The sequence below is a fragment of the Zea mays genome, chromosome 1 (assembly GCF_902167145.1).
Source record: "Zea mays cultivar B73 chromosome 1, Zm-B73-REFERENCE-NAM-5.0, whole genome shotgun sequence".
NCBI lineage: Eukaryota > Viridiplantae > Streptophyta > Magnoliopsida > Poales > Poaceae > Zea > Zea mays.
The window spans coordinates 301,740,537-301,751,789 of NC_050096.1; positions in this window are offsets into that span (position 1 = coordinate 301,740,537).

Genomic DNA, 11,253 nt, shown 5'->3' on the forward strand with positions numbered 1-11,253 from the left:
AATCAAACTCACATCTCTATCTCTAAGTCAAACACACATGTTGAAGCATAAAGAGAGTCATTCCAAAAAGAGATTGATCAAAGATTTCAAAAACTCCCCCTATTTCCCATAATCAATACTTCTCCCCACAAGAAGCCAACTTTTGACAAAAGAGACAACAAGAGAGTTTTGACAAAACAAAAGCTCTACTTTACTATTTTCAAATCTCTGAAGTGGTAGCTGATCCATTTATTGCTTTTGCCTTTATTTTCTCCCCCTTTGGCATCAAGCACCAAAACGGGATCAACTTTGGCCCTTTAACCCCATTGCCTCACCAAAAACTTCAATAAGATCAATTGGCAATAAGAGTTCATGAGATGGACTTGGAATAAGTTACCCTCTCATCGGAGTGCAGTGGAAGTCTTTCATGGTCCAAGTCCACCTTTTCCCTTTCAATTTTCCTTCGAGACTAAATCAAACAATCTCAAGCATATGGTTAGTCTCAAAGGGTCAAGTTGTAACACATCTCCCCCTAAACATGTGCATCACTTTTGCAACGGACTTGTGAGGTCCAGGGAGTGTTTGTACAACTTGAGCACCATAATAAGCAACAAAATGCAGAATGAACATGATCAAAGGCATAAACACATGTATGCTACAATTCAATCCAAGTTCCGCGAATCTAAGACATTTAGCTCACTACGCAGCCTGCAAAAGGTCTTCTCATCTAGAGGCTTGGTAAAGATATCGGCTAGCTGGTTCTCGGTGCTAACATGAAACACTTCGATATCCCCCTTTTGCTGGTGGTCTCTCAAAAAGTGATGCCGGATGTCTATGTGCTTTGTGCGGCTGTGCTCAACAGGATTTTCCGCCATACGGATAGCACTCTCATTGTCACATAGGAGTGGGACTTTGCTCAGATTGTAGCCAAAGTCCCGGAGGGTTTGCCTCATCCAAAGTAGTTGCGCGCAACACTGTCCTGCGACAACGTACTCGGCCTCAGCGGTGGATAGGGCAACGGAAGTTTGTTTCTTAGAGTTCCATGACACCAGGGACCTTCCTAAGAATTGGCACGTCCCCGATGTGCTCTTCCTATCGACCTTACATCCAGCATAGTCGGAGTCTGAGTATCCAACCAAGTCAAAGGTAGACCCCTTTGGATACCAGAGCCCGAAGCAAGGCGTAGCAACTAAATATCTCAGAATTCGCTTCACCGCCACTAAGTGACACTCCTTAGGATCGTATTGAAATCTAGCACACATGCATACGCTAAGCATAATATCCGGTCTACTAGCACATAAGTAAAGTAATGAACCTATCATTGACCGGTATGCTTTTTGATCAACGGACTTACCTCCTTTATTGAGGTCGGTGTGTCCGTCGGTTCCCATCGGAGTCTTTGCGGGCTTGGAGTCCTTCATCCCAAACCGCTTTAGCAGATCTTGCGTGTACTTTGTTTGGGAGATGAAGGTACCGTCCTTGAGTTGCTTCACTTGGAACCCAAGGAAGTAGTTCAACTCGCCCATCATCGACATCTCGAATTTCTGCGTCATCACCCTGCTAAACTCTTCACAAGACTTTTGGTTAGTAGAACCAAATATTATGTCATCGACATAAATTTGGCACACAAACAAATCACCATCACATGTCTTTGTAAAAAGAGTTGGATCAGCTTTCCCAACTTTGAAAGCATTAACAATTAGAAAGTCTCTAAGGCATTCATACCATGCTCTTGGGGCTTGCTTAAGTCCATAGAGCGCCTTAGAGAGCTTACACACATGGTCGGGGTACTGTTCATCCTCGAAGCCAGGGGGTTGCTCCACGTACACCTCTTCCTTGATTGGCCCGTTGAGGAATGCGCTCTTCACATCCATTTGGTACAGCCTGAAAGAATGATGAGCGGCATATGCTAGCAAGATACGAATTGATTCTAGCCTAGCCACAGGAGCAAAAGTCTCCTCGAAATCCAAACCTGCGACTTGGGCATAACCTTTTGCCACAAGTCGAGCCTTGTTTCTCGTCACCACCCCGTGCTCGTCCTGTTTGTTGCGGAACACCCACTTGGTTCCCACAACATTTTGCTTCGGACGAGGCACCAGTGTCCAAACTTCATTCCTCTTGAAGTTGTTGAGCTCCTCCTGCATGGCCAACACCCAGTCCGGATCTAGCAAGGCCTCCTCTACCCTGAAAGGCTCAATAGAAGAGACAAAGGAGTAATGCTCACAAAAATTAACTAATCGAGATCGAGTAGTTACTCCCTTGCTAATGTCACCCAGAATTTGGTCGATGGGATGATCCCTTTGAATCATTGCTCGAACTTGGGTTGGAGGTGCCGGTTGCGCTTCTTCTTCCATTACATTATCAACTTGTGCTCCTCCCACTTGTTTACCTGCTTGACAAGCTGCACAAGGTCTATCCTTTTCGAATTGCACGTTAGTCAAACCTATCACATGTTCTCCCTTTAGAAGCTTGTGAAGGTTCTTCATCCCCACATGTGCTAAGCGGCGATGCCACAGCCAGCCCATGCTAGTCTTAGCTATTAAGCATGCATCTAGACCGGCCTCTTCTTTTGCAAAATCAACTAAATAAAGTTTGCCGTCTAATACACCCTTAAAAGCTAGTGAACCATCACTTCTTCTAAAGACAGACACATCTACATTTGTAAATAGACAGTTATACCCCATGTTGCATAATTGACTAACAGATAGCAAATTATAACCAAGAGACTCTACTAAAAACACATTAGAGATAGAGTGCTCATTAGAAATTGCAATTTTACCTAACCCTTTTACCTTGCCTTGATTCCCATCACCGAATACAATTGAATCTTGGGAATCCTTATTTTTGACGTAGGAGGTGAACATCTTCTTCTCCCCCGTCATATGGTTTGTGCATCCGCTGTCGATAATCCAGCTTGAACCCCCGGATGCATAAACCTGCAAGGCAAATTTAGGCTTGGGTTTTAGGTACCCAACTCATGTTGGGTCCTACAAGGTTAGCACAAATATCTTTAGGGACCCAAATGCAAGTTTTGTCTCCCTTGCATCTTGCCCCTAACTTCCTAGCAACAATTTTCTTATCCTTTCTACAAATAGCGAAGGAAGCATTCAAGGCATGATATATTGTAGAAGGTTCATTAACTCTCCTAGGAACATTAACAACATTTCTCCTAGGCATATTGTGAACAACATTTCTCCTACTAACATTTCTATCATGCATAACATGAGAACTAGAAGCAGTCATAGCATAAGAGTCATAAGCATGTGAATCAAAAACATCATTACCTCTAAAAGCATTTCTAGAGTATCTCCTATCATAGTACATGAAAGCATGATTCTTCTTAACACTATTGGCCATAGGAGCCTTCCCTTTCTCCTTGGTGGAGATAGGAGTCTTATGGCTTGTTGAGTTCTTGGCTTCCCTCTTGAAGCCAAGCCCATCCTTAATTGAGGGGTGTCTACCAATAGTGTAGGCATCCCTTGCAAATTTTAGTTTTTCAAATTCACTCTTGCTAGTCTTAAGTTGGGCATTAAGACTAGCTAATTCATCATTCAATTTTGAAATGGAAACTAAGTGTTCACTACAGGCATTAATATCAACATCCTTGCACCTCGTGCAAATTTCAACATGTTCAACACAAGAGTTGGATTTATGTGCTTCTACTAGTTTAGCATTTAAGTCATCATTAATGCTCTTTAATTTAGAAATAGAATCATGGCATGTAGACAATTCATAAGCAAGCATTTCATTCCTCTTAATTTCTAATGCAAGGGATTTTTGAGCCTCTACAAACTTATCATGTTCTTCATACAACAAATCCTCTTGCTTTTCTAAAAGTATATTCTTTTCATTCAAGGCATCAATTAATTCATTAATTTTATCTATCTTAGATCTATCTAAGCCCTTGAACAAACATGAATAATCTACTTCATTCTCATCACTAGATTCGTCCTCACTTGAAGAAGCATAGGTAGAGTTGCGAGTACATACCTTCTTCTCCCTTGCCATAAGGCATGTGTGACGCTCGTTTGGGAAGAGGGTTGATTTGTTGAAGGCGGTGGCGGCGAGTCCTTCATTGTCGGAGTCGGAAGAGGAGCAATCCGAGTCCCACTCCTTGCCTAGATGCGCCTCGCCCTTTGCCTTCTTGTAATTCTTCTTCTTTTCCCTCTTATTTCCCTGTTCCTGGTCACTATCATTATCGGGGCAGTTAGCGATAAAATGACCAATCTTACCGCACTTGAAGCATGAGCGCTTCCCCTTTGTCTTGGTCTTGCTTGGCTGCCCCTTGTGACCCTTTAGAACCGTCTTGAAGCGTTTAATGATGAGAGCCATCTCCTCATCATTAAGTCCGGCCGCCTCAATTTGTGCCACCTTGCTAGGTAGCGCCTCCTTGCTTCTTGTTGCTTTGAGAGCAAAAGGTTGCGGCTCGTTGATCGGTCCATTCAAGGCGTCGTCCACGTACCTTGCTTCCTTGATCATCATTCGCCCGCTGACGAATTTTCCTAAGACTTCTTCGGGCGACATTTTGGTGTACCTGGGATTCTCACGAATATTATTCACCAAATGAGGATCAAGAACGGTAAAGGACCTTAGCATTAGTCGGACGACGTCGTGGTCCGTCCATCGCGTGCTTCCGTAGCTCCTTATTTTGTTGATAAGGGTCTTGAGCCGGTTGTATGTTTGAGTTGGCTCCTCGCCCCTTATCATCGCGAACCGTCCAAGCTCTCCCTCCACCAACTCCATTTTGGTGAGCAAGGTAGCGTCATTTCCCTCATGAGAGATCTTGAGGGTATCCCAGATTTGCTTGGCGTTATCCAAGCCACTCACTTTGTTATATTCATCCCTGCACAATGAAGCTAGAAGAACAGTAGTAGCTTGTGCATTCTTATGGATTTGCTCATTAATGAATATAGGACTATCCGAACTATTAAAGTGCATTCCACTATCTACAATCTCCCATATACTAGGATGGAGAGAGAATAGGTGACTACGCATTTTGTGGCTCCAAAATCCGTAGTCTTCTCCATCAAAGTGTGGGGGCTTGCCAAGTGGAATGGAAAGCAAATGTGAATTTGAACTTTGCGGAATGCGAGAGTAGTCAAAAGAAAAGTTAGAATTAACTGGTTTCCTTTGCTCGTAGTCGTTGTCCTTTTGGGAAGAGGAAGATTCGTCGCTGTCGTAGTAGACAATCTCCTTGATGCGCCTTGTCTTCTTCTTCTTCCCATCTTTTCGTCTATGGTCTGAGCCCGAGTCGTTGGACTTGTCATCCTTTGGCTCGTTGACGAAGGACTCCTTCTCCTTGTCGTTGATCACGATTCCCTTCCCCTTAGGATCCATCTCTTTGGGCGGTTAGTCCCTTTCTTGAAGAGAACGGCTCTGATACCAATTGAGAGCACCTAGAGGGGGGGGGGGGGTGAATAGGTGATCCTGTAAAACTTCAAAACTTAAGCCACAAAAACTCGTTAAGTGTTAGCACAGTTATGGCCAAGTGGCTAGAGAGGAGTCAAAACACAATAACCACAAGAAATCAATCACAGAGATGACACGATGGTTATCCCGTGGTTCGGCCAAGTACAAAACTTGCCTACTCCACGTTGTGGCGTCCCAACGGACGAGAGTTGCACTCAACTCCTCTCAAGTGATCCAATGATCAACTTGAATACCATGGTGTTCTTCTTTTCTTTTCTCAATCCCGTTTGCGAGGAATCTCCACACTTTGGAGCCTCTCGCCCTTACAAAAGATGTTCACAGAGAATCACGGAGCAAGGGAGGGATTAGCAACTCACACACGACACAAAGATCACAGCGAATACGCACACACAAGACCCAGACTTGAGCTCAAGAAACTAGCACACTAGAACGGAGCTCAAATCACTAGAATGTCGAACAAGTGCGCAAGATTGATGTGTGAGTGATCAAGAGTGCTCAAGGAATGCTTGGTTCTCTCCTCCATGCGCCTAGGGGTCCCTTTTATAGCCCCAAGGCAGCTAGGAGCCGTTGAGAACAAATCTGGAAGGCCATCCTTGCCTTCTGTCGTCGGGCGCACCGGACAGTCCGGTGCACACCGGACACTGTCCGGTGCCCGATTTCTTTCCTTAACAGGCGCAGCCGACCGTTGCCGACTGTTGCAGATCTGGCGCACCGGACAGTCCGATGCACACCGGACAGTCCGGTGCCTCCTTCCGACCGTTGGCCAGACCACGTGTCGCGCGCAGATTCCGCGGCCGACCGTTGGCTCACCGGACAGTCCGGTGCACACCGGACAGTCCGGTGAATTATAGCCGTACGCCGTCGGCAAAATTCCCGAGAGCGGCCTCTTCGCCCGAGGCAGCCTGGCGCACCGGACACTGTCCGGTGCACCACCGGACAGTCCGGTGCCCCAGACCGAAGCAGCCTTTTGGCTGTACACAGCCAACTCTTCTTCTTCCTTCTTCTCTCTGTTTCTAACACTTAGATAAGTATGTTAGTACACAAAACCAATGTACTAAGGCTTAGAAACATACCTTTACTTGGGATTTGCAACTTGTCCATCCATGGGCATAGATTCACATTTAAGCACTTTGTGTTGGCACTCAATCAGCAAAATACTTAGAAATGGCCCAAGGGCACATTTCCCTTTCAAATGGCTAGTTGACCAGATTGCCCACTACAATGTACCAACCACCTGCTGCTAGGCCACCATCATCGCCACGGTTAGGCGGTTGTGCCTTGTGGGCTATTGTTGTCCCTTGCTCTTGGATTTATCTGTTAGGAATATTGTAACACCCTCGTTTTTTAAAATATCATTTTTTTTCTTTGAAAAGCACCCAAAAATCAATGTTTCTTTTTTCTTTCCTTAAAGGAGAGAAATATTTTCGAAATAATAAAAACAAACAAGATAAAACTTGAGGGTTGTTTGTTGAATTGCAATGTGTTTTATTTGAATTCAAAGGGGCAAATCAATTTCCAAGGAAATAAAAAGAAAAACATCTCTTCTCTCCCCAACTCGACATCTGGCCCAGCCCAAGTCACCACGTGTTTCGCCCCACGTCGGAACCCTGGCTGTGGGGCCCACTCATCAGTTTGCGCCCGCATGACCGTTGCTGACCTCGCTGTTGCGTCAGGTCCACTAGTCAAATCCACCCCTCCCCCGCAACTATCACCTTGCTCGGCCAGGATGAGGACCGTGACGAACTCGGTAACCGCCTCGTCTCCACCTCACCATGATCATGACCGGGCCAGCCGCATGAAACTCCTACCCCTTTGTACGTTTTCCCTTCCCTCACACTCCACTGCGCCTTGCTCCACCACTGCAACGTTAAGCACGTCGCACATCGAGCTCACAAGCACACCCGAAGGACTGTCGTCACTACCCAGCGCTGAAAGGGAAATGTGCCCTTGGGCCATTTCTAAGGATTTTGGTGATTAAGTGTCCAACACAAATGCCTTAAGTATTAATAAGTGCCAAATGGTGGATGAAGTGAAAATCAACACAAAGGTATGATTCTAGACTTAGTACATTGATTTTTGTGTACTAACATATTTGTCTAAGTGCTAGAATCAGAGAAAACACAAAAGGAAAAAAGACTTGGCTGGAGCAGCCAAGACTCTGCGCAGTCTGGGTGCACCAGACAGTGTCCGGTGCGCCAGGCTGAAGTCTGGTCAATTGGCCGCTCTCGGGAATTCGTCGGCGGCATACGACTAAAATTCACCGGACTGTCCGGTGGTGCACCGGACTGTCCGGTGAGCCAACGGTTTGAATGGGGCACCGGACTGTCCGGTGCCCACCGGACAGTGTCCGGTGCGCCAACGACTCCAAATCTTCAACGGTCGGCTGCGCCATTTTTGGAAAGCAATCTGCACCGGACACTGAACAGTGCCTGTCCGGTGGCTCACCGGACTGTCCGGTGCGCCACCCGACAGAAGGCAAGAATTGCCTTCCCTGAAATCCTCCAACGACTCCTAGCTGCCTTGGGGCTATAAAAGGGACCCCTAGGCGCATGGAGGAGAAATATACAAGCATTCTTTGATCATCTCTAAGCACCAAGACTTCATTCTAGAGCATTTGATTCTTTGTGATAGCAATTTGAGCTCCTCTTGAGTTGAGAACTCCGTGTGTGAACTTAGAGCTCAAGCTGTGACTAGTGTGCGTGTTTGTGCTGTTGAGACTTGTGTGTGTTGCTTTTCCCTCCCTTACATTCGTGCTTGTAATCATCATTTGTAAGGGCGAGAGGCTCCAAGTTGTGGAGATTCCTCGCAAACGGGATATTGTGAAAGAAAGAAAAACACCGTGGTATTCAAGTGGATCTTTGGATCACTTGAAAGGGGTTGAGTGCAACCCTCGTCCATTGGGACGCCACAACGTGGAGTAGGCAAGTGTTGTACTTGGCCGAACCACGGGATACACCATCGTGTCTCTTGTGTTTGTTCTCACTGTGACTATTGTGTTTCACAAGAGCTCGGTCCTTAGCCACTTGATTTCATTGTACTAACACTTAATCAAGTTTTGTGGCTTTAAGTTTTAAGTTTTTACAGGATCACCTATTCACCCCCCCTCTAGGTGCTCTCAATTGGTATCAGAGTCGTTCTCTTCACGAAAGGGACTAATCGCCCGAAGGGATGGATCCTAAGGGAAAGGGGATGGTGATCAACGACAAGGAAAAGGAGTCCTTCATCAATGAGCCAAAAGACGACAAGCCCACTGACTCGGGCTCAAGTCACAAGAAGAAGGATGGGAAGAAGAAGAGGCGCATCAAGAAGATAGTCTACTACGACAGCGATGAGTCCTCTTCTTCCCAAAGAGACGACAACGACGAGAAAAAGAAAACGGTCAACTCAAACTTTTCTTTTGATTATTCTCGTATTCCGCAAAATTCCAATGCTCATTTGCTTTCCATTCCTCTTGGTAAACCTCCACACTTTGATGGAGAGGACTACGGATTTTGGAGTCACAAAATGTGTAGCCACTTGTTCTCTCTTCATCCAAGTATATGGGAGATAGTAGAAAATGGAATGCAATTTGACAGTACGGACAATCCCATGTTTATCAATGAACAAATTCACAAAAAAGCACAAGCTACCACTGTTCTTTTAGCATCCTTGTACAGGGAAGAGTATCATAAGGTGGGCAGCTTGGATAATGCCAAGCAAATTTGGGACACCCTCAAGATCTCACATGAGGGGAACGACGCCACCATGATCACCAAGATGGAGTTGGTGGAAGGCGAACTAGGAAGGTTCACAATGATCAGGGGGGAGGAGCCAACTCAAATGTACAACAGGCTCAAGACCCTGGTCAACAAAATCAGGAGCTATGGAAGCACGAGATGGACGGACCACAACGTCGTCCGGCTTATGCTAAGGTCCTTCACTGTCCTTGATCCTCATCTTGTAAACTCTATTCGTGAAAATCCTAGGTACACCAAGATGACGCCCGAGGAAATACTCGGAAAGTTTGTAAGCGGGCGAATGATGATCAAGGAGGCAAGATATGTTGATGAGGCGTTAAATGGCCCAATGCCGATCCACGAGCCTCAAACCATTGCTCTCAAAGCAACAAGCAGCAGGGAGGGGCTACCTAACAAGGTGGCGCAAGTTGAGGCGGCCGAGCTAAATGAAGATGAAATGGCCCTCATCATCAAGCGCTTCAAGACGGCGCTCAAAGGTCGCAAGGAGCATCCCAACAAGAGCAAGACGAAGGGAAAGCGCTCCTGCTTCAAGTGTGGTAAGATTGGTCACTTTATTGCTAATTGTCCCGATAATGATAGTGACCAGGAACAAGGAAAGAATGGGAAGAGAGAGAACAAGAAGGTTTACAAGAAGGCTAAGGGCGAAGCACACCTTGGAAAAGAATGGGACTCGGATTGTTCTTCGTCCGACTCCGACGACGAAGGACTCACCGCCATGGCCTTCAACAAATCGTCTCTCTTCCCCAACGAGCATCACACCTGCCTCATGGCAAAGGAGAAGAAGGTAAGCACTCGAAATACTATTGCATATGCTTCTTCAAGTGATGATGAATCTAGTGATGATGAAGTAGACTATGCAAGTTTATTCAAAGGCTTAGATAGAACTAAAATTGATAAGATCAATGAATTAATTGATGTGTTGAATGAGAAGAATAGATTGCTAGAAAAGCAAGAGGATCTTTTATATGAAGAGCATGATAAATTTGTAAGTGTACAAAGGTCTCTTGCTTTAGAAGTTAAAAGAAATGAAATACTTTCATGTGAATTATCTACTTGTCATGAGTCTATTTCTAGTCTAAAGAGTGTCAATGGTGACTTAAATCCTAAGTTAGAAGTAGCAAATAAATCTAGCTCATGCATTGAACATATAATAATTTGTAATAGGTGTAAGGATTTTAATGTTGATGCATGTGTCGAGCACCTTACTTCTATTGCAAAATTAAATGGTGAAGTGGCTAGTCTTAATGCCCAACTTAAGACTAGCAAAAATGACTTTGATAAACTAAAATTTGCAAGGGATGCCTAGACTATTGGTAGACACCCCTCTATTAAGGATGGACTTGGCTTTCGAAGGGAAGCCAAGAACTTAACAAGTCATAAGGCTCCCATCTCCACCAAGGAGAAAGGGAAGGCCCCTATGTCTAATAGTGGTCAAAAGAATCATGCTTTCATTTATAGTGATAGAAAATTCTCTAGAAATGCTTATAGGAACTATGTTTATGATTCACATGCTATGTCTGCTTCTAGTTCCTCTGCTGTGCATGGTAGAAATATGCCTAGGAAAAATGTTGTTCATATGCATAGGAAAGTAAGTAATGAACTGTCTACAATTTACCATGCTTGTAATGCTTCCTTTGCAATTTGTAGTAAGAATAAGAAAGTGATTGCCAAGAAGTTGGGGGCCAAGTGCAAGGGAGACAAGACTTGCATTTGGGTCCCAAAGACAATTATAACTAACCTTGTAGGACCCAACAAGAGTTGGGTACCTAAAACCCAAGCCTAATTTACCTTGCAGATTTATGCATCCGGGGGCTCAAGCTGGATTATCGACAGCGGATGCACAAACCACATGACGGGGGAGAAGAATATGTTCTCCTCCTACGTCAAGAACAAAGATCCCCAAGATTCAATCATATTCGGTGATGGGAATCAAGGCAAGGTTAAAGGACTAGGAAAGATAGATATTTCATCCGAGCATTCCATATCTAATGTGTTTTTAGTTGAGTCGCTTGGGTATAACTTGTTGTCCGTTAGTCAATTGTGTAATATGGGTTACAATTGCTTATTTACAAATGTAGATGTGTCTGTCTTTAGAAGGAGTGATGGT